Below are 14,762 nucleotides of genomic sequence, written 5' to 3'. Positions count from 1 at the left end.
TTGAGGGTTATCCTTTATTTAATATTAAGACTTGAGGCTAGATACCAAAAAATAGAGTTGGAGCTCAAGTTCACAATTTGAAAGATAAATATAATAAACTTAAAATGATAAACCGATCAAATTTTTTTTAAAAGCATATATTTATTTCTAGAATATTAGGTCATTTATCTTTCATGAAAAAATGTATTCTAATTATTTTTATAAAAAAACTCCCTAATTTATTTTAATGTGTCGGTTTAATTTTAGGAAAAAATAAAGATGTATATATGTTGGTTCACTTATGTTTATTTTGTTTTTATTAATAGTATGATTAATAAATAATAAAAATGATATTTATATTAATCATATTACTAATAAAAATTATTTCAAGTTTTTTAAAAAGAAATAATAAATGGATAGATTATTATTATTATTATTATTATTATTATTATTATTATTATTCCAAACATTATTTTTTTTATTAATCCTATCGCTAGTTTAAAAAAAGAGAGTAGACAAATACATACACAATTTTTCCTTTATTTTTTTAAACTAAACCAACACATATTTAAATATGTAAAGGATTTTTTAAAAATAAAAAATACACATTCAAGAAATTTGTTTACAACAATTCAAGAAATTTGCATATAAAAAGACATTTGAAAACTTGATCATGCATAATTTTAAAATTATTAAATGTCTATCCATTTATTGTTATTATTATTCCAACATTATTATTTTTTATTAAATCATATTATCGTAAAATTAAAATAGAAAATAAGACAAACATATACCTTCATTTATTTTTTTGAAAACCAAACATACACATAAAAAAATAGAGGATTATTTTTTTTAAGAAAAATAAAATAATACAATTTTTTTGAAAGATAGATTACCTAATATTTTTAAATTATTATTATTTTTTAAAAATGGTTGAATTGCTCGATAATTACAGAGTGTTGTTACATTATTTCAAGAGAACCAAATTACAAGGTCCATTTTGTTCGTCGGTAAGCGAACGTGGTAGCTCATACCCTTGCAAAAGCGACCACTTCTTATGCTAGTCCGCACACCTTCTATGAGGCTCCGCTGTTTATTTCTGAGCTTTTAATTTCTGATTGTAATAACTCTTCTTTGATTTAATATAATTCCTGGTTGGATTTCGAAAAAAAAATGGTTGAATTGCTCACCATTTTAAAGCTATTTAATTTTTTGGAAAGATATATTACCTAATATTTTTAAATTATTATTATTTTTTAAAAATGGTTGACTTGCTCACCATTTTAAAGCTATTTAGCTTTCAAAGAAAAGTGTACAAAAGGACCCCTCCTATACTTTGCCTCTCTCCATTCAAAGAAACATATATTGAAGTTAATTTGTGCAAATTTGAATTTGTATAAAGATTCAATAGAAAAGTAGATTTTTTTCCGTTTCGAACTTGAGACCGAATAACATAATCAAGCCTGAGATTGATTAGAATTCAAAACTATCATAAATAAAAATCCAAAGGAAAAAAAAATATATCAAAATATTATCGAGATAAACATTTGAGATCGAATAACAGAAGAATTACCCGTATAACACATAAACAAAATCAAACTAACAAATGTTTAAGAGTAGGAATTCTCGAATTTCAAGCCGATCTCACACCTAAAACAAACTGATGTGATCCGAATAAAAACATCACTAGATTTTCCCAACCCGAGTTTCGATCAACTGAAGAAAAAATAAACAAGAAGGAAACAATGGAGAGATTTTTGGGAGATTTGTCTATGTATTTGTCATATTATATATATGAGATAACAAAGCATGCATCATTCATATACACATTAACACCAGTCCCAACACGCACCCTTACATGTAGGTCAAAACCAGTTGATGGTGGCATGTAATTAAATATCCGATGTCCATACGTGTTTATTAAACTGATGGCTAAGGTCCAAGAATAAGTACTCAATACAGACATGTGAGGTTGCCTCAAAACAAACTACGAACTCAGCTTCCATAGTAGAAGTAGCGGTTAATATCTGCTATGCACTTCTCCAAGATACAACTCCACAAGCTAGCATGAAAATATATCATGTAGTGGATTTTCGTGAATCAATGCAGTCAACGTAGTCTGAATCAGAATAGCCAATTACTTCAACATTCTCAGTTCGTCTGAACATAAATATATAATATTTGGTCATTTGAAGGTACATCATCACTTTCTTTGCAGATTTCCAGTGGTCTAGACCTATATTACTCTGATATCATCCTAACATCCCAACAATAAATGCAATGTCACGCCTTGTACAAACTTGGGACACATCAAGCTTCCTATTGCAGAAGCATAGTGAATGTTTTTTATTTGTTCCAGCTCTAGATAATTCTTTGGGCATTGGCTCAAATTGAACTTATCATCTTTCACAATGAGAACTATACTTGAAGAAGAATATTTTAATCTGATTCCTCTTTAAACCTTTGTTGATATAGATTTCTTGAAATAGACCTAGAATACATCGAATTTTGTCTCTATTTATATTAACGCCAACGACATGAGATGCATCGTCCATATCTTTCATATCAAGGTTTTTAGATAAGAATTGTTTCACGTCATATAACAAATCATTATCATAGGTTGCAAATAATAAATCATCAACATATATAATAAGAAAACAAATCTTACTCTCACTGGCTTTCTAATATATACATTGATCCATGATGTTTTCTACAAACCTGAATGAAGAGATAACATCATGAAATTTTAAATATCATTGATATGAAGCTTTTTCAAACCATATATAGATTTCTTAAACTTACGTACCAAGTGCTCACCATTACTAGAGGAGAATTCTGTATATTGTTTCTTATAAACATCTTCCTCTAGTTTTTCTTTGAGAAAAACTGTTTTTACATCAATTTTTTTGTAAATCTAAGTCAAAATGTGCAACTAATGCTATAATGATATGAAGATAATCTTTCTTAGATAGAAGAAAAAGTTTCATTGTAGTCGATTCCTTCTTGTTGAGTGAATCATTTAGCGACGAGTCTTGCCTTACATATTTCAATATTTGTTTTAGAAGATATGTTTATATCCAATGACTTTTATAACATCAGCCAACTGAACAAGATTCCAGACCCCATTAAACGCCATAGAATTCATTTATTCTTTCATAGCATTAAACCATAGTTTGACTCATTACAACACATGGCTTGTAAAAATGTTTAACGTTCATTTTTTACTCCGATATTAAAGTCTTATTCTTGTAAATACAAGATATAATCACTAGATATCACTTATCTTCTTATTCAAGTAGATCTCTTTAGGTTTTATGGTCGATCAATAATTTCTTGTTGTTCTTCATTAACAACTTGATTAACTGAATTTTCATCAGCGATTTGTGAACTTCAGTTACATATTGTCTAACATGTGATGTCCCACATCTTAAAAATAAAATATTTAAAATGAGTTTATACTGGCTTACAATGAACTTCAATAGCAACTTGGGTTAATCATTTTCATAAAGCGAGGACGAATACGAAATAGTTGCTATATGTGCCCATTGTGCAGTCACGCAGTCGCGGGCCCGGGTTCGGGGTGTGACAGAATGGTATCAGAGCCAGTCGCCGGCATGGAACACCGGGAAATAAGTGCTATGCGGGGAAAAGTGCTACGTGCATGGAGCCACCTCTTGAACCTGCGGGGCAAAGTGCTATATGATGGGAGTCACCTCTTGAACATGTAGGAGCCACCTCTAGATTCTCGACGTTGGTGGATCGAGGTGTCAGGCCGCGGCGAGGACGTCGCGTTCTGAAGGAGGGGTGATCGTGATGTCCCACATCTTAAAAATAAAATATTTAAAATGAGTTTATAATGGCTTACAATGAACTTCTATAGCAACTTGGGTTAATCATTTTCGTAAAGCGATGACGAATACAAAATAGTTGATATAGGGGCCCATTGTGCAGTCACGCAGTCGCGGACCCGGGCTCGAGGTGTGACAGAATGGTATCAGAGCTGGTCGCCGGCATGGAACACCGGGAAATAAGTGTTATGCAGGGCAAAGTGCTACGTGCATGGGAGCTACCTCTTGAACCTGCGGGACAAAGTGCTACATGACGGGAGTCACCTCTTGAACCTGTAGGAGCCACCTCTAGATTCTCGACGTTGGTGGATCGAGGGGTCAGGCCGTGACGAGGATGTCGCATTCTGAAAGATGGGTGATTGTGATGTCCCACATCTTAAAAATAAAATATTTAAAATGAGTTTATAATGGCTTACAATGGATTTCTATAGCAACTTGGGTTAATCATTTTCGTAAAACGATGACAAATACGAAATAGTTGCTATGAGGGCCCATTGTGCAGTCACGCAGCCGCGGGCTCAGGCTCGTGGTGTGACATAACACCTGTTTGGTCTGGAGGGGTGCGAATAACAACCAATATATCATTTGAATAAGAGGATTGCGTATTAATATGATTTTTCTCAAAAACAATGTGATTGAATGATCACTCCCAAGTCATTCTCGAGAAATTTTGCATTTCTTGATTCCATAACTTTAGTTATGTGAGATGAACAATAAAATTTGTACTCATTGGATTTTTTGACATACCGATGAAATATCCACTTGTAGTTCTTGGTTCTAGTTTCTTTTCATGTGGGTTGTAAACTCTTATTTATGAAGGACAACCCCAAACACGTATATGTTGCAAACTCGGTTTCCAACATTTAAATAATTCAAATGGCGTCTTTGAGACAAACTCAGTTGGAAATTGGTTTAATATATACACAACAGTCTTAAGAGCTTCAGGTCACGAGGATTTAAGAAGTTTGAAGCTACTAAACTTGCTCCTCACCATGTCCAATAATGTTCGACTCCTCTCTCAGCCCATTTTGGTCCGAAGAACCAGACATAGTATATTGGGCAACAATCCCATATTCTTGGCGAAACTTTGCAAATGAACCAGGTGACTGTCCATTCTCAGTATATTCTAACTCTATCGGTTCTCACGATCATCGTTTGTTTTTCACATTGTTTTTCCACTTCAGGCTTGAAAATCTTAAATGTTTCAAGTGCTTCGTTTTTGTTATGAAATATGTATATATATATATATATATATATATATATATATATATATATATATATATAATATAATGAAAGAGATAATGTATTTCGGACTTTGCATGTCCATATATGAACAACATCTTAATATATTATTTTTAATATTTATGTACTCCTCTTGACACCACTTTTAGACTTATTGGTCTGCTTTTCCTTAATGCAGCACGCAAGTCTTAAAATTAGTAAAATCTAAAGTACTAAGTATTTCATCATTTATTAATTTTTTAATCCTCTGTATGGAGATGTGTCACAATCTCCAGTGCCACAATATAAATGAATCTTCATTTATAACAGATCTTTTAATTTCTCATTGAACATGCATAGTGATGTTATTATCACAACACTTTGGGTCTTGTGATTAATCTAGTTAGTGTTTGCCTCACTCTCATTCTGACAATGAATCGGAAGTTAGGTCTTTGACGGCTTGACGTTAATAATGTCTTTTTTATTGGGCGTTTTACTGAAGAGGTTTATATATATGTCACAACCTTCGGATATGCGTATTGCTGATTCACGATATACTGAAGCAGGTGCCGCGCCTGGTATTTGGAGCTTTGTGCCTTCTTGGTTTCGTCACCTCCCCGACTGACACCTCCTTACATGTATATTGTCGGGATAATGCTCTTATTTATGTTCTTGCCTATGCTGATGATCTAATCATAATAGGCAGTGATGCCCCTCTTTTGACACCATAGTGCTCAAACTCGATGTGAAATTCTCAAGTAAGGATCTTGGGCACTATCCTTTTTCTGTGGTGTTGAGGTTTGGGCGACATCTACTGGTCTTCTTCTCTCTCAACAGAAGTATGTTATTGATCTCCTATCCAAGCATAACATGCTTGATTCCAAGCCAATTTCAGCACCTCACCCTTACTGTTGGCTCATCTCTGACCCTGCATGATGGTGCCACACCTACTGATGCAACTAAGATCCGCTAGGTTCTGGGTGGTTTATAACTCTCCCAGTTTATGCATGCACTGTCGGAGAACCACTAGGGAGTCGTGAAGCGTCTGCTTCGCTATCTTAATGGCACTAGAGATCTTGGTATTTGTATTCTTGCAGATACTCCTCTGACTCTACATGATTTTTCTGATGTGGATTGATCGTCTCCAGGTGCTTTTAGGATTTTTCTGGGTGCTAATCCGATCTCCTGGAAATCCACTGATATCAAGGAATATTCGTTTACCTTATTTAAATTTATTTGTTTTAATTTCTAGTATTCATGTGTTTCCTATTCTAGTCTTGTACTTTGATATTAAAAATAATCGAAATTAATTATTGTGGAATAATTACTAATTTTTTTGAAGTAAAATAATTACTAAAATTGATATTGCATGAAGGATTAAAACTATAACCACATAATAAATATGAAATTTTGCATTTAATTGGTTCAAAAGGATATTTAGAAATGAGAGGCGACTAAGAACTTGACGCAAGTTGATATGCATCAACAGGATCTCCATCGAATATAGTGGGCAGATTTGCAAGGTGGAAACAAGAAAAAAATTTCAAAAATATTATATTTGATTTCCACCTGGATTCACCCGTGCACAGATTCGTCTGCAAATAGAGATTGTACATGCTTCTTTTTTCTTTTTTTTTACCATTGCATGTGAGTACTAATGCCATGATAAGCAAATGAATGAACAATTGTACGTGAAGCATCCTAAGATTTCTGAAAGACAATGTCAGCAAGAGGCCAATGACAAGGGAAAGCAAATTCACAGAACACTGGCGTCAAATGATGTTTCAACAATCACCTCAGGTGAGTCACCGGCCAGAACTACTACGTTTCTGGCAGACTACCAGGCGCAGAACGGCCCTAAATTTAGCAGGTAAAATAGACAAATAAAAATGGGTAGGAATAGTAGCTAAAACGGGGAAACAAGCAAAGTTCATAGCCACGGGTTGATAGAGCAAGTCCGGCTATCATCCCATGCAAGGAAGCTGTGTACATCATTTGCATGGCCGCATCTACGAGATGAAACACACAATAAAAGTCCGAGGCGGATCACTCTAGATATGAAGTTGTCTGGGTATAGAGTCATGACCAGGGCTCGGTTCATTGAGTTTCAGAGAAAGATTAGAAAACTTTTGAGCGACCTCTTTGCTGCTGGCACGTTGATGGCTAGAAGATATCTGGTGCTGTTTTGGGAGTGAAGTTTGTTGCTGATACAAGCTTTGTAGTCTTCCAACTTCTCTATCCAGCATTTCGTGCTCCACTGCAGAAACATCTAGAAAGTTAAATTCAGAAGAATCATACGATCTTTCAACAGGTAGATAAAATCTTGTACATTAAGAATAGCCATTACAAAATTAAAGTGAAGGAAACATCTAGAAAGTTAAATTCAGAAGAATCATACGATCTTTCAACAGGTAGATAAAATCTTGCACATTAAGAATAGCCATTACAAAATTAAAGTGAAGCTATATTGATGACTGGAATGCCTCAACTGTCAACAGCTTAACACAGAACAGCACCAACTCATACTAGAGTGTTTTTTTTTTCAAATTGCCTTTTTTAACTTTTGCGATTCTTTTCCTTTGCATAAACAAATTGCCAGCAAAAATAAAAATATAGTTTTGAAGTGATACAGGAGTTGGTCGAAACAAGATTTGCAGAATACTTTAGAACACAACACCGCCTAATTGATGACAGTTGGAAATCAAAAAATATATTTTGGAATCACATTTGTTTATACTGAGATTTTAGGATACCTTTTTTGGCATAGATTAGGACATTTTCGAAATTATTTTTCTTGTCATTTAGTCATGAATTCTAAAAATATTTATCCCATTAAATTTTCATCTACATAAAGGGTGAATGATCGTAATCTAAACTAAAAGAGGTCAGGAAGAGTTTTAGCCCTCAAAGTATTATCTTGCGCATGTACACAATCATGGCCAAACCATGTAAATCTTAGTTAGTGTTTCATTCTTTATTAGCTATATGTGTACTACTAAAATTAAGCAATAACCACCACCTATAAGAATAATTTGAAGGACAAAAACTTACAATACTTGATAAGCTGCTCCTGAGATAAACTTTCCAAACGTTGCTTCAGTGCCTTATTCTCCATATTCAAAATGAGATTTTGCTGGTTGAGGAATTCGAGCTCAGCAGAGACTTCAGAACTTTTTGCCTAGCATAGAAGTTTTTATTTGAGATTCCGTAAGTTCAGTTACATCAGGTACTTCTCAAATACGCAGTGTAAGATTATATGTTCAGATTTGTCAGAAAAGGTGAGAACTTGCCTGTAGAGCTTGGACATTAATTTCAAGTTCAGCTATGTATTGAAGCTTTCGCACCCTCGAACGTTGAGCAAATTGCCTGTATTAGGAGGAAATTTAAGTACGCCAATCCAGATTGTTCAAATGAATTCATTTGACATCAGTGAAATTCAATGAAAAAACGAAGCTAAACGCAGTGATCAATGTAAAACAAATCTCATAAAACCACTATAATTTTTTCTAATACCTACGAGTCTTGGACAAGTTGAAATGGAAAAATAAGATGGACACATGAGATTTCCATGAGTACGATATTACTAATTATACTCTATGTGCTTCTCTATTCCGTAAAAGTGAGTTACATACTGCTTGGCACGTTTTGCGTCGGTTTCTGATGATGAAGACATGGCCTGGGATGCATCCTTTTTCTCATAGGCAGCACCTTTTGGATCCTGTGCACCAGTTTCAACGGGATCTTGTTTCTCAATTGAAGGAGATGAATTCCAATCAGCATCCTGCGAAGTGCACAACGACGCTACATTGGGAACAATGGGATTGCCCCTAAGAGTAGGATGCCCATGAGCAGGTGTAAATGAACCAACAGGTGTATCCCATTTCTTGTTCATGATTATTCCCAAAGAAATAGGATCTGTATAAAAAGAACTGAGCTGCATATCACCATAAATGTCATTATCTTGAGATCCCCAAGAAGGCAATGGAGATAGAATTTTCAATTTGTTATCATCTTGACCAATGTAATTCATGCTTCCAAAATGAGTTGTGTCTATATATGCAAGGAATCACTTGATGAGCGGCGATGACCTCCTTTGCATACAGGGGTCTCTGGCTCATTAAGGAGATCATCGAGCCATGATGGTTGTTCTTCCATTAACACGCTTTCCGAGGAAGTGCGTTGATGGTGCGGATTTGCATCCCTCGGCTTAGGAAGAGCTTTTGAACCAATCGTTGAACCAGGGATATACTCAGTATACGCTGGAGATATGCTAGGAAATGGAATTTTAGGGGGAAGCAAGGAATTCTTGCCGTTGTACATCATACTTCTAATGGTGGAGGGTCCCTTGGAATTCGCCATAAACGAAGCTGCTTCCTGTAACAGATGTAGATTATATAATTTTGAATATATTTTAAGAAAGAAAAGTGATAAAGCAGGAGTTTCATGCAAATACGCTATCTCAAATTGATCGTAAATTATAATAGAAAAAGGAAAGCATCATGAAAATGAAACAAGCCCAACATAATGCAATCTTGGCGCAAATTCCTCATTTATTGTGAAAAAGGAAGATTCAGTACAATAAGATGCTCTTATTCACAAAATAAACCTCCTCAACCAATCCAAAGACTCCCACAATGCTTGAGAATGACCATTTAGAAAAATGGGTAAATGCTCGTTGCCGGGATAAGATCCAAGCAGGAACAGTTTTATAATTGTTCTCAAACTTAAAATAGGAAAACATGTTTCAGCTCTACCAAAAACACTAACCATTACACTGAAAGTGGTGCTCCACTCTGAGGCCTCCTGGCTTCCTCTAATGGGAGCAAGGATGACAGTTTTTGAGTAACATATATTCTTCAAATATACATACTATCACAAGTTAATAACTCTTACCGAAAAAAATAATTACAGAGTTTTTCGAGTAACATAATTTAATATATTTCACCAGGGTAGAATGGTCGTATTGTTTCATTATCCACATTTAAGAAATGATATAAATAAAAATATTTGCTAAAACAGATCGGGTTTGAATTGGGTCCTTTAAAACCTTTTACCCGACCCAAATCCATACACATAGAAGAATCATAACCCTTATCAGCCCTAGTACCCATTTAGTATACCCAAACCCACTCCAAATAGGATGGGTCTTTGGTCGGATCCGAGTCCTACCCGGACCCGTTTTTATTCCTAAATGAAAGCAACCAAAAAATATTTATGGCATTCAGAAGCATCTGACATTCAGGGCATCATACTGAACGTGTCTCATTCAAATGGTCATTCATCATTCAGTAAGTGAGCCGGGCCTGAAATTCGAAAATGTTAATATAATTTATGACTGAAAATACCTCAATAATATTACCAATAAAACAATAAAAGTGACATTTTCATAAGCCGAGTCACAGAAAAAAAAAATCACTTTCTAAAACTTATCTTCTTTCACCAGTCCCAAATAGTTATTATATCAATTTTGTAAGTTCACCCCTTTTCCTCAGTCACATTTGTTCATAACAGCATGGATTTACTCGTGCATGCCGATCAAACTCGGGAACAAGCATCGAATTACCAATTGTGGGGCAATTGGAAATAAATGGATGCTATCCTTCAATAATTGAAAATAAAGATCACGGAAATAGCATAAATAACGAAAATAGCAACACAGAATTGAAGAACAAAATATTTGGCTATGCCTTTCCTCAGAAATCTTCATTTTCATCGAACGATAGCTTTTCTCTACTTGACCTTTATGTTATGTTTCTCACCACCTTCCTCTCTCTTGACCCTTCATAGAGAAATGAGTTAATGCATGGAATAGAGTTTGTGCCAACCTAGCATGAGATGTTTGTGTCGTATTTACCGTTTTTTTTTTTTTACCATTTTAAGCTTTTTGAACCAAAAAAAATTCTCACATGGCACGTACCAATACACACCCATTGCCTCACCCCTTAAACGCATAGCATACATGAGAAAAATCATATTTCATTTTTCAGAAGTGAGTAGTGTTTGAAAATAAAAGTGAAAAACAGAATTTTTTTAAAGAATAATATTTGTTAAATAATTGATTCTAATATTAACTTTATTAAAATGAGCAGAAACAAAAAATAATTGGGGTTAGGAAGCACAAAACTGATTTTTTAAGTGAACAGCGAAAATCAATTTTTTTTTTTAGATTGTAACACTCCTAAATTCGTCTGAGATAAGCAAAAACCTGAGCTTTCACATAAATTGACACGATAAACCCATGAGTAAATTGACAAGATAAACCCATGATTTACCCTTACATGAGATAGCTGATTCTAAATACAAGACTGATTAACAAGCTTGCAAAATAAAAGAATAGCCTTGGTCCTAAGTATGAACCATCAGATGGTCTTAAGCATGAACCATCAGATGGTCTTAAGCATGAACCATCGGATGGTCATAAGAAGATTTTATGGCCACTGAATACTGGTAATATTAGAGACTGGGCCTAGAGGGTTCTACTGGCTCGGGCCTTTGCAATCCGATATAATACAATCCAAAGACTCCTATATTGAAGGTTTGTACTAGGAGAGCCCACAAATGGGGAGAGAGAGAGGAGCAGGTGTAAAAGGGAGGGGATTTTGTTGCTGGGGTTATGCAACCCAATGCAAAATTATAATCTGAGTTTTGCTAACTTAGCTACGGACCAGAGGAAATGTACTTCAGTTACCAATATTCTTCTTGTTCCTTGGGGCCAATTTTCTTGAAAGGGGACAGTAATTTCTTTAATACATTTTTAGTAAATGTTAAACTTCATTGTTTTGATCAATATTCTTAGTATTCATTGCATTGGCGAGATATCCAAAAGCCATAGCTGGTGGTAACGATGCAACTCTAAATTTTAAACCGTACAACAATTCAAACACTACGTTTCGATTACTCTAACCAATAGAGACAATTATTACACCCAACAATCTCTCTCTCAATAATTGTACTCTTTGCAATCAATGAGAATCGAACATGTGACCTTAGGCCTGATACCAATGGTAGGACTGAGCAGTTGATGATTTACCAAAAACTATAGTTGGTGGTAACAATGCAACTTTAATCTTCAAACCGTAAAACAACTCAAACATCACGTTTCGATTGCTTTACCCAGTAGAGACAATTATGACACCCAACACATTTCCAACAGATTTAGTACACACACAAAGTCTCAATGCCACAATGAGGTAGAAGGATGAGGATACTTTTCATCTCAATACTTACGTCCAGCAACATAAGACTTGTTTACTTTGTAAAAGAGTGATTCTCTGTCATCTTCAGTTTATTCAATAATGTTAAAATGGTCGACCACATTTACTTTATACACCCCAATCAATAAATTATTTAAATCATGAAGTTTCCTTTATCAGTTAAATCATCTTAAATCTTATATATATATATATATATATATATATATATATATATATATATATATATATATATATATATATATATATATGTGATATGATGTCCACTTCCATGCCCACCAATGAGGCGACACTCATCTGTTGGATGTACAATTTGGATATGCTTCATCAAATCTAATATATGGGCGTCATCTCATTGGTGAACACGAAGGTGGATACGGTGAGTGAACAATATATCAAAACTGTACACACACACATATATATAAGCTTGCAGCCAGCGATGAAACTTTATGTGATTCAGATTCAATTAGAACAGCATCTCTAAAACAATCCAAGAGGAAAACCGGTGTTTAGTTACAGATGTTGACAGCTCAGCCAGACCCTCATTAAAAATTAATCAAACGCCAATTTCAGAACAAAAAACACAGCAGACAAACAGTAAAACCACTCATTAAATGTTTATATTCATGAACTCATAGCTCAAATTTAAAGGCTCAAAATGGAATATAAAACAGCATTATACCACAATCTACATTCAAATGTCACATACATAATCCCACTTTGTAACGTGAACCAGAAACTTATTCACTACCAATGACCCCAAAAGCTTTGCAACTTCTCAAGCTACCAAAAACCGAAAAAAAATTAAATATAATGTCGAATAAACAAATAAAACAAAACAAGGGAGTCATTCCAACAGGCTATCAACATTATCAAGAACCCATTATTCTACAAACTCCAGGAAACACAAAAACAAGCTTGAATTAATTCCCCAACAAATCCTACTTCAAAGTTCCACTGCTGATCACTCGTAGTCACACACATACGCAAACGAAGATAGAAACTTTCCAGCATCCACATTCTTATCATACTCCCACCAACAATAATCGAGATTCAATCAAATAAAAAACGAAGTCGGACCAAATTGATCAAAAATTTGCGCATGAAAGAAAGCCCACCTTCAAGAACCGCGAACAGAGATATTGACAATGCGATTTAGAATGAATCCAGAAACAGAAATTCTCAATAGCTCAACCAGTTTAGCTGGCTTCTTCCTGCCTTTCTCCCTCTAAACTGGTAGCACCCAGTTGACGTTTACGGTGAAAAAGGTGTTGGAATTCGGATTAGAGTTTCTTTGACAGCCCATTATGCGATGGGTTTTTATGGCTTTTTGTGCCATTTTTTTAACAATTCAAAGCAACGCATTAAAAACCACTATCAAGCACATCTCTTCAAATCAAATCTATCACTATATAATATATATAATATAATATTACACAACTTCAGTTTTTAATTTATTTTAATATGTCTGAAGTAAATCTTAATCGATTATTTAAGTAAAAATTGGTTTGATAATAATTAATAACTCTGGTCTTTCCATCTTAATGCCAATAATATATGGTTAATGATACTCACGAGAAATTTAGAGTCCGATTTTAGGAAGTGTTACTAGTACAAACACAGGTTTTGAAGAAAAGGAGGTGTCTGGCGTAGTCCCTCCGACGCTAAAGTCAGATATTGAAGATAGTGGAGAGCAGCTAAGGGTGCTGCTGAAAAATGATATAATAAATGTAAAATCTTACGCTCAAACCTGGTATTTATAGGAGGTTATCTAGTGAGTCTGTCTTCCATTCAGACTAAGAATGGGCCAAGGATCCAAATCTGGTTTGGGCAGAGCTTGTCCATGGTTATCAGTTAATATTGTTAGTAATGAATTATTCAAAAAACAATTGTTTCAATTCTTAAAATACATGGTCGCGTATCCGAAAAACTTACAGCGATCGATTTTTATTAATTTATTTGTTTTACGATTGGATTTTGAGTCACATTAGTACGAATGTGTCCGAAAATAAAAGGAACCATCGGAACCAAATACTTGAGTTGTGCCTTTGTGAAGAGGGTGGTGAAGTTTGGTGCAACTATATGAGAATACATGAATTTGGTTAATTGGTGCCCACTTGGATTATATAGTTGCATTTATTCTTCCACGATAATTTATAAAAATTTCATAAATAAAAAATCTGAGTTGGCACGAGTAGGGGTGTCAATCGGGTCGGGTAGACCGTGTTTCGGCTCAACCAGTGAATTTTTTTTATTTTTTTCAACCCGAAAACCCTCAACCTGAACACGAATCTGTCTAACCTGACTCAACCCGTCTAACCCGCCTAACCCGAATTTTATTTATTTTTGTAAAAAAATTTAATGAAAAAAATTCAAAAAAATAAAATAATAATAATAATATTTTAATTTAAACACATAATAACAAAATTTTCGATTTAAATTTGAAAGTTTAATTGTAGAAAATTAAAAATATATTTATTAAATCAAATAAACAGTTGTTAAA

General features: G+C 34.3%; 1 pseudogene; it reads right to left on the bottom strand.

Moving 5' to 3' along the window:
- Positions 1-6,786: 6,786 nt before the first annotated feature.
- Positions 6,787-13,640, bottom strand: LOC140812418 (uncharacterized protein At4g06598-like; annotated as a pseudogene).
- Positions 13,641-14,762: the final 1,122 nt, after the last annotated feature.

This window comes from Primulina eburnea, chromosome 14 (assembly GCF_022965805.1).
Source record: "Primulina eburnea isolate SZY01 chromosome 14, ASM2296580v1, whole genome shotgun sequence".
Lineage (NCBI taxonomy): Eukaryota > Viridiplantae > Streptophyta > Magnoliopsida > Lamiales > Gesneriaceae > Primulina > Primulina eburnea.
Note: the sequence above shows the minus strand (reverse complement) of the source record. Positions and strands in the feature narration are given on the sequence as shown.